This window comes from Halictus rubicundus, chromosome 16, assembly GCF_050948215.1.
Source record: "Halictus rubicundus isolate RS-2024b chromosome 16, iyHalRubi1_principal, whole genome shotgun sequence".
Taxonomy (NCBI): Eukaryota; Metazoa; Arthropoda; class Insecta; order Hymenoptera; family Halictidae; genus Halictus; species Halictus rubicundus.
The window spans coordinates 1,127,473-1,142,644 of record NC_135164.1 but is presented as its reverse complement, the minus strand read 5'-3'; the positions used below and the strand labels follow the sequence as shown (position 1 = coordinate 1,142,644).

General features: G+C 46.3%; 1 protein-coding gene across 1 annotated transcript in view; it reads right to left on the bottom strand.

Annotated features, from left to right (window-relative positions):
- LOC143361999 (uncharacterized) overlaps positions 1–15,172 on the bottom strand; it is a 533,154-nt gene that overhangs the window by 48,938 nt on the left and 469,044 nt on the right. The window lies entirely within an intron of this gene.

The following is a 15,172-nucleotide window of genomic DNA, read 5'->3' as shown; positions in this document are numbered from 1 at the left end:
TCAAGAGCATCGCCGCAACGGTGTGTGGAAATGATCGGAGACAGTATAAAATACAATTACACTTTATTTGTCCAACTATAAAACGTGTGAAACGGAGGTATAAGCCTTTACAATAGATCGCGTGAATGTCCCGATAATCTTGCGAATGCTCGGTAATCTGTGTCGCGTTAACAGTTGCGTGGTGTTATATTTTCGCTTGCGGTGTAGCGGGGAGAGACGTGGGACCTTTGTCTACGCGGCTTGGGTTCGATAACCTGTCGACTTTTATTCGCATTGCGTTTATGTTTTGGGCTAGCAGCTGACCCGGTGACAAGGAGAAAGACGCGGTGTGTTCTCCTTCTTGCCCGCTGCTGAGGAAAAAACGCTGGCTTTTTTCCCGCCGCTGTTTAGCTGCTACAGGTGTATTCGTTCGACATGAGAAAACAGTTGGATGTTAGGCAGAAGTTTTTTATAATAGTGCATGATATACAGATGGAGCGAGAGGATTCCTAATTTAAGGTATGTAGCGGCTAGCTGGGCGCCGGAAGAGAAATCTTCAGCGCACCAGCGCCAAGAAAGATTTATGGTTTGCACAGCATAAGACGCTATTTGTGAGAAAACGTCTTTAACGTTTTTGGCCACTTAGCGGACAGATGTGTCCTTGTAGTTCCTAGCGACGAACTCAATAGCGCAAGTGGACGCCATAAATTTTGGGTAGTCTAAGGGTCTCCAGCCTAGAGTGTCCCAGCGACGCGTGCCTGGTTTCTATCATTCGGGAAAGCTGGGCCCATTGACGTAAGCCAGCAATCACGTACCGCACTTAGCACGGGCCCGGAAGACACCCCGCTGCATCACCAAAATTAGATTTTTAACAGAACGACACGCTCACCCTTCTCACGCACGAGAGGCGTGGAACGTGGGCGTGTTATGCAAAATGCACGGATTGGTGGAAGTTCCCCGCAAGGACTTCCACCAATCAGCCGACAAGCATTTTTGAGAATATAAGGCAGAGACTACCGACGCGAGAAGATCAGTCACGAAGTCTAGACACAGCCGCTTATCCGCCGAGTCACTTAGAGTCTAAGTCCGGTCGTTGCTAAGTCGCAATAACAGTTCAACCGCGAGTCGAAGTGAATCGCCGGTTTTAGTTGAACCACCCCGGACGCTCTCGCGACATCACTCTATTTATAAATAAACGACTCACAATCAGTCACGTACACCTGATTTGAACACTTATTCTAAGGCACCCGCCTTATATAGCCCTGTTCCTTCAGGTAGATAAGGTAGATATATTAGGTACATATATTAGGTAGGTATATTAAGGTAGATTAAGATAGATTAACGGAGCGGTATCATTTTACGGTGAAATAAGAGCCACCCCATTGTACACTCACCGTAAGCAAACTGCCAATCGATCCTTTGGTGCAATCGGTGTCTTCCATGGAGTAGCTATTCTCGTTATGTCTTCCTCGATTTTTTCCAGTAAGGAGGCGAAGCAGGCCCTGGACATGCGGAAGTATCCATAGAACTTCTCCTCGTTGTCCTCCAACATTTGATGGAATAAAACTAGCTCTCTTTCCGTGTCTCGCGTTCGCCAGAGTGGGTGGACGCTGTAGCGTCTTCTTCGGCGTCTTGCTCGCTGTTGCTCTTGCTGTTCCTCTTCTTCGTATAGGTCGATCAATTTGTCCACGTCGTCTAACGCCACTGTAACTACATTCAATTTATTGGCAATACTTGCCAACTGAATCAGGTCCGACTCCATTGTGAGAATACCGCGCAAGATGCAAAATACAAGAAAGAAAACTGTTTTGGCCAAAAATGGTGCTAAAATCTCGCTTCGCGGCCCTTAAATACACTACCAGTAACCTCTCCTCCACAAGGACATGGATGGGGGTGGAATTTCCCCGGCTAGACCAATCGCAAGCAAAGGTTATATTTTTTAAAGGTTGTACGGAGACCTTTTTAATTGACTGTAGATTGCTGCCGGCATGCGGCCAGCAATAAAACATTTGGCCGCCAGATTTGCCGTTTTGCCTATGAAGGGCGCCACATAATTCGCAGCGAAATCATCGGTTAGTTTTTCACCATCTCAAGGACAGTTTAGTAGGGCATATTTCTACGCGTTCACCATCAACGTTTATATGATTATATTATAGAGGCCAGAAAAAGGCTCGCATCTGGCCGAGTCCTTGGTCAACCCTCATAAAACAATTTCCCAGAAATTGCAGGACGGTTGAAGACCCGTGCGACCGAAAACCCTGAATTTCTAACATTTGTTTGAAGTAATTTCAAAATAAATAGTGAAAACATCATCTTTTCCAACTAAGGAAGAAAAACATTATAAATGTTGTATTATTTTAAAAACTACTTCACCGATGATGATGACCTATCAATCGAATCTCAATGGATTTTTTGATGTTTTAAAAATTGTTGGTTTTACAGACGCGTAAAAATACGTGTCACCCTTTTTTCATTATATTATAAGACTAGAACTGTCACACCGACTGTTCCGTCGTTCGGGACGGGAATTGCCGGTGTAACGGTGGAACGTGCACGAAAGAAACAGTCCGATACGGGACACAGCACAAACAATGTATTTTCAACTATATACAGCAGATGTACAGTTCGCAGAGGCGCGAGGGTACTGGCGCACTGGGCGTGCGTTCGGCCGCGGTGTGAATCGCGTCGAGGGATCGCGATTCTTGACCGTTCGAGAGTTGTGTCCGTACAGGTACTTAGGCGCGCTTCGGTTCTCGTGAGAATTACAGCTCGAATTCAACCCGCGCGTCGGTGCGCGGGGTGTATATCACCCGGGCCTTCCCGGTGGGGGAAGGGTGTCGCGGGGTAGCGTTGCCGAACGGTTCGGCGGCAACCGTCTTCGCGAGGCGCGACCTTCGTTCGAATTCGCCCGGTGCGGGCGACCGTTGGCGTGCGCGCTCGCTTGTTTGGGGACCGTGGCGGTCCTTACGGTCACGCGGTCGTTGCTCCCGTTTCGTTGTCGGGCTGGGCTGACAGTTGAGCCCGAACACCGATGAAAATGAGTTTTTGGAAGCTTATAGCGAAAACATAGAAGTGTTTACCGAAAATGTTGTCATTTGGAAAAAATGTTTTTTTCACCATTTATTTGACAATTATTTTAAACAAATGCTATGTTTTCGTAGCAGATACCTTTGTAAAAATTTGAAAAAAATTGAGGTTATAGCCCCAAGTGTCTCCTTTAAGGACCTGTTTTTAAAAAAGCGGAAACTTTAAAATTGACGAAATTGAAGTTATTTCAAGTGAACGCTGCATCGCGATACACAGCCTCGCACGGTTGGCCCTGTGCCCGGGAGGCCATAGGCCTAACAGCCTCCCGGGCTCTGCTTCTACCGTGCGCCAACCGTGCTAGGCTATGTACCGCGGTGCAGCGTTCATTTCAAATAATTTTAATTTCGCCATTTTTAAAGTGTCACCATTCTTGAGAAGCCCACCGTTAGGTATGCCTATCCCCACCTCAGCTGCGTCCGTGGTCCCATTGTTTTGGCTTCGACGTCACCCGCTGCATAGTATGTGTGACCGCTGTAGTCAATATTTGGACTGCAGCCGAAAATGCGTGTGAAACGAGGCCTGCCCCTTCCAGTCTGAACCAATCAGCCGCACATGGTACCTCTACTCTGTCCAACGAGACGAGGCAGTGAAGTATCAGCGTGCGTCCTTTGCTAATTATCTTGGAAGGATAATAACTTCAACTCTGTCCCACTCGACTGGCTATGTTTACGTCTACTGCCTCATCTCATTGGACAAGATATAGATACGTCACCGCATTCCTGCCAGGGAACCTTCCATCTAACCATTTTTAGATCATTATTGTTGGTTTTAGGAAGCAGGTATACTCGTGAATAAAATGCAAATACTTTATTTTATCCGTGTTCTCCCGTGTGCTGCCGGATTCGAACTGAGAGTGAATCGTTACAAAAAAACAAACGCGTTGCGCCGAGATGCTTCTGTTCAAAAACGCCTAGGACATCTCTATAGGCATCTGACGCAGAAACAAATGAACGACGTGCCCGTCACGTCGGCTAACATTCATTATTGATTTTTGTATATAGATATATATCTATATATCTATAATTATGGACAAGAATTCAGAAGTTTTCCATATACATACATTTTTTCGCTAGCGACCCTTACTTCAGAATGTCTAAAGAATATCCAGCAATTTTATGAACCTAAAATAATGAATAGTACAATAAATAGTTTTGCGGCTCCGCGAATTACAAAACGAAATTTCAAAGAGAAAGATGAAGAAACGTAAAATACAGCCATGTTTATTCAAATTTTTTCACACTTGAACCAGTGGTGAAATTTGCAAAACAAAGATATTTCTAATATTTTTTAATTAAGAAATGAAAGAAGCGTGCCTGGTTCTCCTACAAAAGGAGGGGAAACCCGCAGAGTCTCCCTCTGCCTACCGGTCGGTGTGTCTGCTCGACGAGGCGGGGAAGCTGTTCGAGAGAATTATTGCTGCCCGCCTCGTTGAGCATCTGTCGCGGGGTGGTCCCGACCTGAGCGACAGCCAGATGGATTCCGGAGGGGGCGCTCCACTATAGACGCCTTGGAGCGCCTGCGCCTCCTCCGGGAGCAGGCTGTCGCTCGGGGCAGGGTGTTGATAGCCGTGTCGTTAGACATATCTAACGCTTTCAACGCCCTGCCCTGGACGGAGATAATGGGGGCGCTGGACCACTTCCCGATGCCCCCTTATCTCCGGGAGGTGGTCGGAGACTACCTCCGCGACAGGAAGGTGGCTTACACCGGCCGGTATAGCATTGTATACTCGAGGGAGACGCACCGCGGCGTTCCACAAGTGTCGGTCCTCGGACCGCTCCTGTGGAACTTACATGGGAACATATTCAGATGCGAAAATCCGATTTTGATGAAACTTATGGGAGCTTATAGTTCTTTGAAAAATATTTGACACGTGTATTTTTTTAATCGGCAGACATCCACTTTGAAGGGGTGAAAACAGCCCTCAAAGTTGGGGGTCAAAACTATATTTTTTGAGATATCTCGGAAACCAGAGGTCGAAAAACTTGAATTTTTTGTGCTGGTTCCCGCCTCTGACGGCCCTTTCTCCCGGTGGCGGCGTCTTCTTGCCTCGGCTGGGGCCGGTTCCTTTGGGACACCGGCCCCGAGCGGGGCACGAAGACTCCGGGAGCTGTGGGTGGACCGAGCTGGGGCTCGGGAAGCTCAATCCGAAGGCTCCAGGGATGGGGACACCGGGCGGGCCCGTCCGCCCGGGGTCTTATAGCGTAGGCAGTGGGGGAGGTTAAAACCTCCCCCGGGGTATGATGATAGCTGGGAGGTGACCTGTTGAGTACACGCGTGATCCAGGCACCTCCCATTTAGCTTAGGTGGGCGTGGGTTTTTTAGTGGGTAGCTCCTTGGGGATCTTTCCCCAAGGGGTAGTCCCACATAACCCCGACTCCCCGCAAGGAGTCGGGGTATGCGTAACGTCATTTTCCCCACGGAAAAAAAGGCTCATCCCTCCAGGTGGAAACCCTTCGTGGCGCACCGTGTGGCGGAGATCCAGAATATCCTGCCGGGCGTAAAGTGGAGGCATATAGGCACTCAGGACAACCCCGCAGACCTGCTATCCAGAGGCATTTCCGGCGGTGACCTTCAGATGTCTAGTCTATGGTGGGACGGTCCTTCCTGGCTGTCGGGACCTAGAGCGGATTGGCCGTCATCCTTAACGAAGACCACCGGGGAGAACACGACCGGGGAGGAACGGCACGTATCTGTGGGGGTCATACAGGAGACCGAAAGTCCGCCCGGCCAGGTTCTAGAGCGGTTCTCCACCTTGACGCGTCTGGTCCGTGTGTCAGGCTACTTGCGGCGCTTCTGCCACAATTGCCGGAGAGCTAACCCCCGAAGATCCGGACCCCTGACCACAGCGGAGCTGCGAGAGGCACTCCACATGGCCACACGTGTCGGTCAAGCGCGAACGTTTACGGCAGAGATCGCCGCCCTCAGTCGAGGTAAGGAAGTCCCCGCGACATCACCTCTCAAATCGTTATTTCCGATCCTAGGCGACGACGGGTTGCTGCGAGTCGGGGGGCGCCTCCAACACTCCACGCTGCCGGAGCCTCGACGCTGCCCAGTCATCATCGACCGGGCCACCCATTTGGCGACGCTGGTGATACGGGACGCCCACGAAAAGACCCTTCGCGGCGGCCTCAACGCCACGCTGTCGTGGATCCACCGGTCCTTCTGGATACCGCGGTGTCGCCCAAAGGTAAAGCAGATCCTACGGGACTGCGTAACGTGCACGCGGCTGAGAGGGTCAACCGGACGGCAACAGATGGGACAGCTGCCAACAGCGAGGGTACAACCTGCTAGGCCCTTCCAACGGTCGGGAGTCGACTTCGCCGGCCCGGTTCAACTCCGTACCACCAAGGGTCGGGGACACAGGAGTCAAAAGGGCTACTTGGTGGTCTTCGTCTGCCTGGCCACCAAGGCCATTCACTTAGATGTGGCATCAGACCTCACCTCCGAGGCGTTTCTAGCTGCGTTCCACCGTTTCACAGCTCGTCGAGGACACTGCTCTTACCTGCTGAGCGACAACGGAACCACCTTCAAAGAAGCCGACGCCCTGCTCCGCCAACTGTTCACGGCGTCGTCGCAGTTCTTCTCCGAGGTGGCCGAAGCACTCGCCAACGACGGGACGGAGTAGTCCTTCATCCCTCCGTATTCGCCGCACATGGGAGGCTTCTGGGAGGCAGCGGTGAAGTCGATGAAGGTTCACCTACGACGGCTCATAGGGGAGAGCACGCTCACATTCGAAGAAATGACCACGCTCCTGTGTCGAGTCGAAGCGTGTCTGAACTCCCGCCCGCTGACGCCGCTATCCGACGACCCGAACGACCTCTCTCCGCTCACTCCGGGGCACTTCTTAATTGGGGAGCCTCTCCGAGGCGCGCCCGAGCCTCCTCCTGACGACGTCGCCGTGCCCCTTACAACGCGGTGGCTCAGTCTGTCGCGAACCGTGCTAGTGAGCGGACGCCTTTACACTCAGCTCTCTTGCGCTCGTGAATCCGTCCCCGCGCCATCTTGGCTCGGAATACTCGCGCGTATCGCGGAAAAATCTCCGTTTATACGGATTATATTTTTCTTTTTAATATCAAATTAGTTCTTTTCAGTTTAGCCAGTGCTAAATATTATATTATTGTGTTTTTACTCATCATTTATCCTGCATAATCAACTTATAACCACAACGTGAACAGCGGACCACGTGCCCGTAAAGGTTGCAAAATCTCCTTTGCGAGTTTACTCCAGGAATTTAATATCTAAGAGACCCTGTTCAACATGACTCGGCGATGTAAAAATTTTTTCTACTTTGTTCTGTGCATAGTATATCATAAAAATAATTATTTTTGTTCATATAATTGAAATTCCAGTTCCCACGGGCCACGTGGGAACATAACCTCATAGCGTGGGCCATATGCCCATATATGTGAAATCTTCCTTTTATAATTATAATCATAGTATAGTTATTACCCTTATTTCATATCGTATTATTATCTCAATATATTATTATGTAAATTTACTTTTTTTTTTCACTCGTCACTTTTGGTAAATTACGCATCGCTGCGTGATATACTCCGACTTTCTGGTCGACTTGCTCCTTGTATAGCAAAGTATAGTTAATTCTCTCTATTTAATAGTAATAATTATTATAATATCTTAGTGAGTAATATCCTATAAATTATTTTGTTCATATAATTGAAATTCCAGTTCCCACGGACCACGTGGGAACATAACCTCATAGCGTGGGCCACATGCCCATATATGTGAAATCTTTCTTTTATAATTATAATCATAGTATAGTTATTATCCTTATCTCATATCGTATTATTATCTCAATATATTATTATGTAAATTTACTTTTTCTTTTCACTCGTCACTTTTGGTAAATTACGCATCGCTGCGTGATATACTCCGACTTTCTGGTCGACTTGCTCCTTGTATAGCAAGTATAGTAAACTCTCTCTACTTAATAGTAATAATTATTATAATATCCTAGTGTGTAATATCCTATAAATTAATTTTTGTTCATCTTCAATACTCTAGTATTCACGGGACACGTGGGAACATAACCTCACGTGTCGACCACGTGCCTAACTAGTGAAATTCCTTTTTCATTTTCAATTAATTACAGAATAAATATTATCCTTTTGTTTATTATTCTCTTGTTTATCATTGATACAATTAATATAATTCTATTACACTTAATTATCTTAGTGTGTAATATATACTAAGCGTTTTCTCTTGTGTAATAATATTACTCTACAATATTAACACAGGAGCATACTTCCCATATCATTTATTTATAATATAAAAATTATTTTCTTTCTGTCGCGAACTGTGCTAGTGAGCGGATGAGACATAATTCGTACCTAGTGCACAAAAATTCATGCACGTGCTTTTCTGGTACAGATTTCTTCTATATGTATTTAGTGCATAAGAGTATTATTTTTTGTTTGATCAATTTTTAACACGGTTCATAACTCTATTTAGTACATACAAAACGTAGTACACTTGCAGGAGGGGGGAAATCCCCCCCCCCCACTGTTAAACTGGCTCCCCCAGTAAACAGAAGACTTGTCCTTGCCAAAAGCAAGAAAGGCAATACTAAAAACATTTATAAACGGTTACTGTTTCCGACCACAAGCTCAACTCCGGTGGCTGAGCAAGGTAGCTCATCGCATTTCTCCACCTCTTTACCGGCGTTAAACGCCACCTCTCCAGTACTGACGACCCTGTCTCAGAGCGTCCCTGACGTAAACCCACCTATCGTACATCAGCTAACCGCTGACAACCTACTGTTCTTTGACAATGCATTGGATTTCACCAGACATCCTACTTTAAATCCTATTCCATCCTCGAAGGATTCTGCCTCACAGGAGCCAATGATCCTACCCGAAAACGAGGACAATTTTCAGATTGTCCTATCACCTAAATCCAAAAAACATCATAAAGATAAATCTCCTTCTGGATTGGAGCTTGGCTCCAATAGCAATCCAGACAAGATGCATTCATCTGACATTCCCCTAGCTAACAAGTTCCAGGTACTATCTTCTTTCGAGGGGATACTAAATCCTGATCGGCCTTCCCTTGGTACATCTGGATATGGCCAGAGATCCCAGGGAAGAACTTCCCCAATCCCCATTGAGCAGACCCAAAATTCGGGCCCGACTCTCAAAAATATAAATAGGACTGGTAATAATAAACCCAGACCACCTCCTATATATCTCTCAAATTTCGATTTAAACATCCCTGCATTCTACCGAAGAATGAACGCTGATGTAGGAAAAGATGCCTACTCAGCGAAATTCTTAGGCAGACGTATAAGAATACAGCTTTTCAACCAGGATAAGCACCAAGAATTCCGAAATATTCTGGCGGAAGCTAAAATTCCGTTTTTCACGTTCAGCCAGAACACCGATAAAAACCCAATAATGGTACTCAAGGGACTTCCTCAAATCCCCCTTGAAGAACTGAAGGAGGAAATACAATCTACTGGTCTAGTGACCACTTCTATCACCGAAATTACCCCCAAAAATACCAAATCGCACTATGCACTATATAAAGTCATTTTCTCTCCGGAAATCACCATCGCCTCCATTAATAAGGTTGGCTTCATATACAACACCCGAATATACTGGGAGAAGTACCTATCTAAAAGGGCTTACACCCAGTGTTTTAGATGCCAATCCTTTGGTCACTCCGCAAAAAACTGCAATCTCCCGGTGAGATGTGTCAAATGCGCTGCTTCACACTCCTCAGCGGATTGTAACAAGGCTTACGATGTCCCACCCACTTGTGCTAACTGCAAAGGAGATCATACTGCCAATTATTCGCAGTGCCCTGCGCTGGCTGCTTACCTGCAGAAACGGGCTCCCAAACCTCTCAGGACTCCAGTCTTCACTAAATCACTACCAGTGACTGAAAATCAGCCTTTACGGGCTAGTCGATCAAATATCCAAAATCCCAGTTTGCAGGTGATTCAACCTAATTCATCTCAAGCACAGGTTAGGAGCAACATATCCTACACCCATAGCCGCAAAATCCAGTCTGATTAACCGAAATCAAACAAAACCTGACGCAGACAAACAAAATCTTTTGCCCAATCTTGCTCACTCACATCCTGGTACAAATACCCATCAATTCCTTCAACTTGCAGACTCCATACGAGAGATATCTCAATTATGCGACATTAATCTCATGCTTGCTACCGCTCAAACCCTTGCAAACAAATTAAGAACATGCACCACAAATACCCAAAAATTCCAGACATTCCTAGAAGTCCTCTCGACTCTGGAATAAACAATTCTATTTCCTTTCTTTGCTGTCAAAAATGGCTAATTTTCCACACATAGTAACTTGGAACGCTCAGTCCATACTACCTAAGCGTCATGAAATCATTGCTAAACTCGATCACCTGGAGTGTGATCTCCTCCTGGTGACCGAGACTTGGCTAAAACCCAACACCTCCTTCTCCATACCTGGTTACACGGTCATTCGAAAGGACCGTGGCGAGGGGTGGGGAGGCGTAGCCATGATAATTAATAACCACATTAAATTTTCAGTAGTCCGTACTCGTACTGACTTGGAATTCCTGGCCGTAAGACTTGACCATCCAGTCCTTTTTGTTGGAGTCATCTATGCTAAACCTCATCAGCCCCTCACTGAGACGGATCTGAGGCATATAACTAATTACGGGTCACCGTACATAATTGGCGGTGACTGGAACGCCAAGCACAGGTACTGGAAAAATGCCCGAGCAAATCAGGCTGGTATATCACTATATAACTTCATGCTTAAATCCAACTTTACAATAGTCGCACCTGGCTCGCCCACTCATTACGCTCCGCGGGTGCCACCCACTATCATTGACTTTTTCATCACTAACTCTACAGCGTCATTTAAATGCGTGACCCTTGACATATTCGGGACGGTACATAGGCCAGTTTCCATTAAAAGAATTGCTCCTACGGACCCCTCACAGGGTTCATTATTTCATCAATCTGTCGACTGGGAAAAGTATAAAGAGGTCACCCTGAGCTGGGGCATCGTTACTCACTTACAAACCCCAGCCGAAATTGATTTATGCATTGATTCACTCACATCATTTCTGATTGGTTCCAAATGGGACTCTACGTCCAGGGACACGAACATGGAAAATTCTCCTGTTGCAATCAAAAGAAAGTCTATAGCAAATGATGAACGTCTAACTGCCTTGTTGAGGACTAGGCGGAGACTAAGGCGACTATATCAGATCTCGTACGACTCTTATTTCCTTCAGCAAATGAAGGAAAAAAACAAAGAAATATGAACCCGAATTTATAAAATCCGGGAACTAGCCTGGGCTAAAATGCTACAGAGCTTTACAAAACCTGATCATACGTTTTGGAGCACGTACCAAACGTTAGCTAAAAAACGCCAGTTATCTATACCAGTCCTCAACGTTGAAGGCAGAACTTTGCACTCTGACCATGACAAATCTGATGCTTTAGCCAATACCTTTGCCAAAGTCCATAAGGATGCGGCCCTGATTGCCTCAAGAAATGAACAGTCCGTCAACAATTTGTACAACCAGTTTGACTGGGGTGTGGTGAGTGACGGTGTCCCCGTCAAGGTGCCCTCACCCAAAGACATATATGACCTTGTCCGAAAAATGAAGGCCAAAAAGGCCCCTGGCCCTGACAAAATTACCGTTCCGATGTTGGCAAATGCCTCGCATAAAATATTTTGCCAATTCCATTACATATTCAAGGCCTCACTTAAATATCACTACTTCCCCAGGGCATGGAGACTTGCAAAAGTGATCCCGGTCCACAAACCGGGAAAACCTTCTTCTGATCCTTCTGGCTATCGGCCGATTAGCTTATTACCCATCCCGGGTAAACTATTAGAGAGAATAATATTCAATCTCATACTGGATCACGTCAAAACGAACAATATCATCATTGGTCAACAGTTTGGTTTTCGTGAGAAACATTCTACCCTACACCAAGTAGGTCGTATATCTCAATACGTGGCTCATGCGCTCAATGTAAAACGAGAAGTTGCCGTGGTCCTATTAGATCTTTCCAAGGCATTCGACACTGTATGGCATAGAGCCATTCTTTACAAACTCCATGATATGGCTCTACCTCACTCCATATTAAGGTTACTAAATTCATACTTGCTTGAACGTACGTGCTACGTATGTTTAAACTCTCACAAATCCGTTATTTACAATTGTCAAACTGGAGTACCTCAAGGCTCCATACTGGGACCACTACTGTTCATTTTGTACATCAACGACATCCCCTCCATGCCCCGGTGTGAAAAAGCGTTGTATGCTGACGACACAGCAATATATTCTACTTCTACGAGAAAGTGTCGACTGACCCACTTTCGTAGAATGCAAAGATACCTTGATTGTGTAATTCAATATTTCAGCGACTGGAAACTAGTACCAAATCCTTCTAAGTCTGAAGCCATTCTTTTCTCAAAAGCTTTGAGATCTCGTACGGACGCTTTTAAAGAGCAATATCAATTCATGATAAATGGCGAACCTGTGAGATGGGCGAGCCAGGTGAGATACTTGGGTATTATCCTGCATGACAAACTGTTATGGTCACCAGCTTTGAAGGATCGCACAAGTAAAACCATACGTGCTTTTGCCACATTAAAATCATTTATCGCGCCTTCTTCGCATCTACCACTCAAGCTTCGCTTAACCACCTATCTTATGTGCCTTAGACCCGTGCTCACATACGGGGCTCTCCTCATCTGGTATTATGCAACTCCTATTTCTATTCGGATCTGTCTACAGCGGACTCAGTCTAAAATCCTGAAAACTATCCTTAACAAAGACAAACGATTTCCTACAAAATTATTACATCAACTAACATCCATACCGTTAATTAATAATTTCATAAACAAAATGATAGCTAACTATAATGTCTCCGAGCATGAAAACCCGTTAGTCAAACTAACGGGCAGTTACACTGTAGACAAGATACCGTACAAAATTAAAGTCACATTTCCTCTTGCATTCTAATCTCATCCAAACTATCTTAGCTTAACATTTCCATGTATATTATGCTCCCTTCTTCCCTTATGGGTGCCTCTCTAAAGGTCAATACATCATCTTATAAACAGATAGATGCATTCCCGACTTCCCTGGGTTTGCTATACAAACCCTCCAGAACCAAGGGATAAAATTCCTAGTACTGCCCTTCGGGGTTATACTCCATGGCCCTCGCCACGGATGTTCGTACATCCTTCCTTGCAAACTTACTCAGGTTTTTGAAAATTTCCTGAGTTTTAATCAGGTAGCTTCGGCTCACCCACATTCATTGGTAATACCAATTTCACTCTATTAGCCGATAAGGAGGCAAAGGCCTCCAGGTGCGGCTCAAATAGGCCTAGAAGTGTCTCACCCGGCGAGCCTTCCTTCTTTGTCCTAACACTCCTTTTACTAACAAAAAAAAAAAAAAAGCCCCTTACAACGCGGTGGCGATTAATATCTAATATGACCCATCATTTTTGGCGCAGGTGGAGTCGTGAGTACCTACACCAACTCCAACAGCGAACGAAGTGGTCGGATCGCCAAAGGAATCTGCGACCCGGCGCAATCGTCGTCCTCAAGGACGACCTGACACCTCCGACCCGCTGGCCGATGGCTCGAATCGAAGCCATACACCCTGGAAAGGACGGCTTGGTACGCGTCGTGGACCTGCGATCCGACACCCGCACTTTCCGTCGAGCAATTGCCAAACTGGTCACGCTCCCAGCCCAAGAGACCGCAACGAACACGACGTGAAGGCGCACATTTTGACGTTCCCGCCGTCACGTCAAGGCGGGCAGCATGTTCGATAAATCTAATAGCGAATTCTGTAATTAGGACCAGGGCAGCTCGTGCCATCCGTTTAAGATACTTTGTGCACATTAAAGACGATGAACTGATCGACGGCGCCTGCGCGCCGGCTGCTACACCGCGCCCCGCCGACTCCGCGAGATCCTTGGGTGGATCGAGCAGCTTGGGGCTCGCGGGGAACACGGGGACGGAGGAGCGGCGTGCGCATGGATTAGACGTCAATCGATCAGTTGATGATTAACCGAAATTCGGAAAGATGCTTCAGTTTTGATCCCTGTACGTCTCTTCGATCCTTCAACTCCGTTCTTCCTTAAAAAGACTGACGGCATTCGAGTCATTGTCGCCTCGAACCGGAGAGTCTTTAAACAATGCTTGTTCATGAAATATTTTTAAATTACAAATTAAGGTATCTCATATGAAATTTGAAGTAGAAATTGATTTTAGTAAAATTATGCTTTAACACTTTCTTACGAAAAATATTTCTACGAATTTTTTGTCCTTGATGTTAGTTTTACTTTGAATATTTTAAATCTTAAAAAGCAACACTAAAGAAAAAAATATCTGTTTAATTCGAATACGTTCGTCGGAGAATGTAACATTTCATAATCGATATGGTTCCGTGATGATTCACCTTCTCACCGACGAGAATTTCCTTAGTGGCCTTCTGCACCGACGAGATACCGTCGTTGGCCTTCTGTTTCTTACTCCAACCAAAATCTATCCTATCTTTCTAAATATCTCGTCGGTGCTCGGCGTCACCGAGTAACTACAAATAAATCAGTAAGATAAATCGTGGCGCTGTATTCGACTCCCGAATAAATCCCGAAGATAACCAGAAAATCATCCGAGAGGCAGGTCGAATAAAACTCTCCAAATCAGACGCTCGACGAATAAAGATAGTGTTCCGTCGTTCGGGACGGGATTTGCCGGTGTAACGGTCGGACGTGCACGAAGAACAAACTGTCTATTACACGACACACAACGAACAATGAATGTATTTACAACTATTGACAATATATGTGTACAATTCGTGGAGGCGCGAATGAATCGAGGCACTGGGGTGCCTTCGGGCGCGACGAGAATCGTTTCGCGGACTCGCAAGTCGTTGATAGCGTAATATCGTTATGGTGCGTTATGGTGCGCTTCTGTTCACAAGAGGGTTACAGCTCTAATTCAACCCGCGCGTCGGTGCGCGGGGTGTATATCACCCGGGCCTTCCCGACGGGGGAAGGGTGTCGCGGGGTAGCGTTGCCGAACGGTTCGGCGGCAACCGTCTTCGCGAGG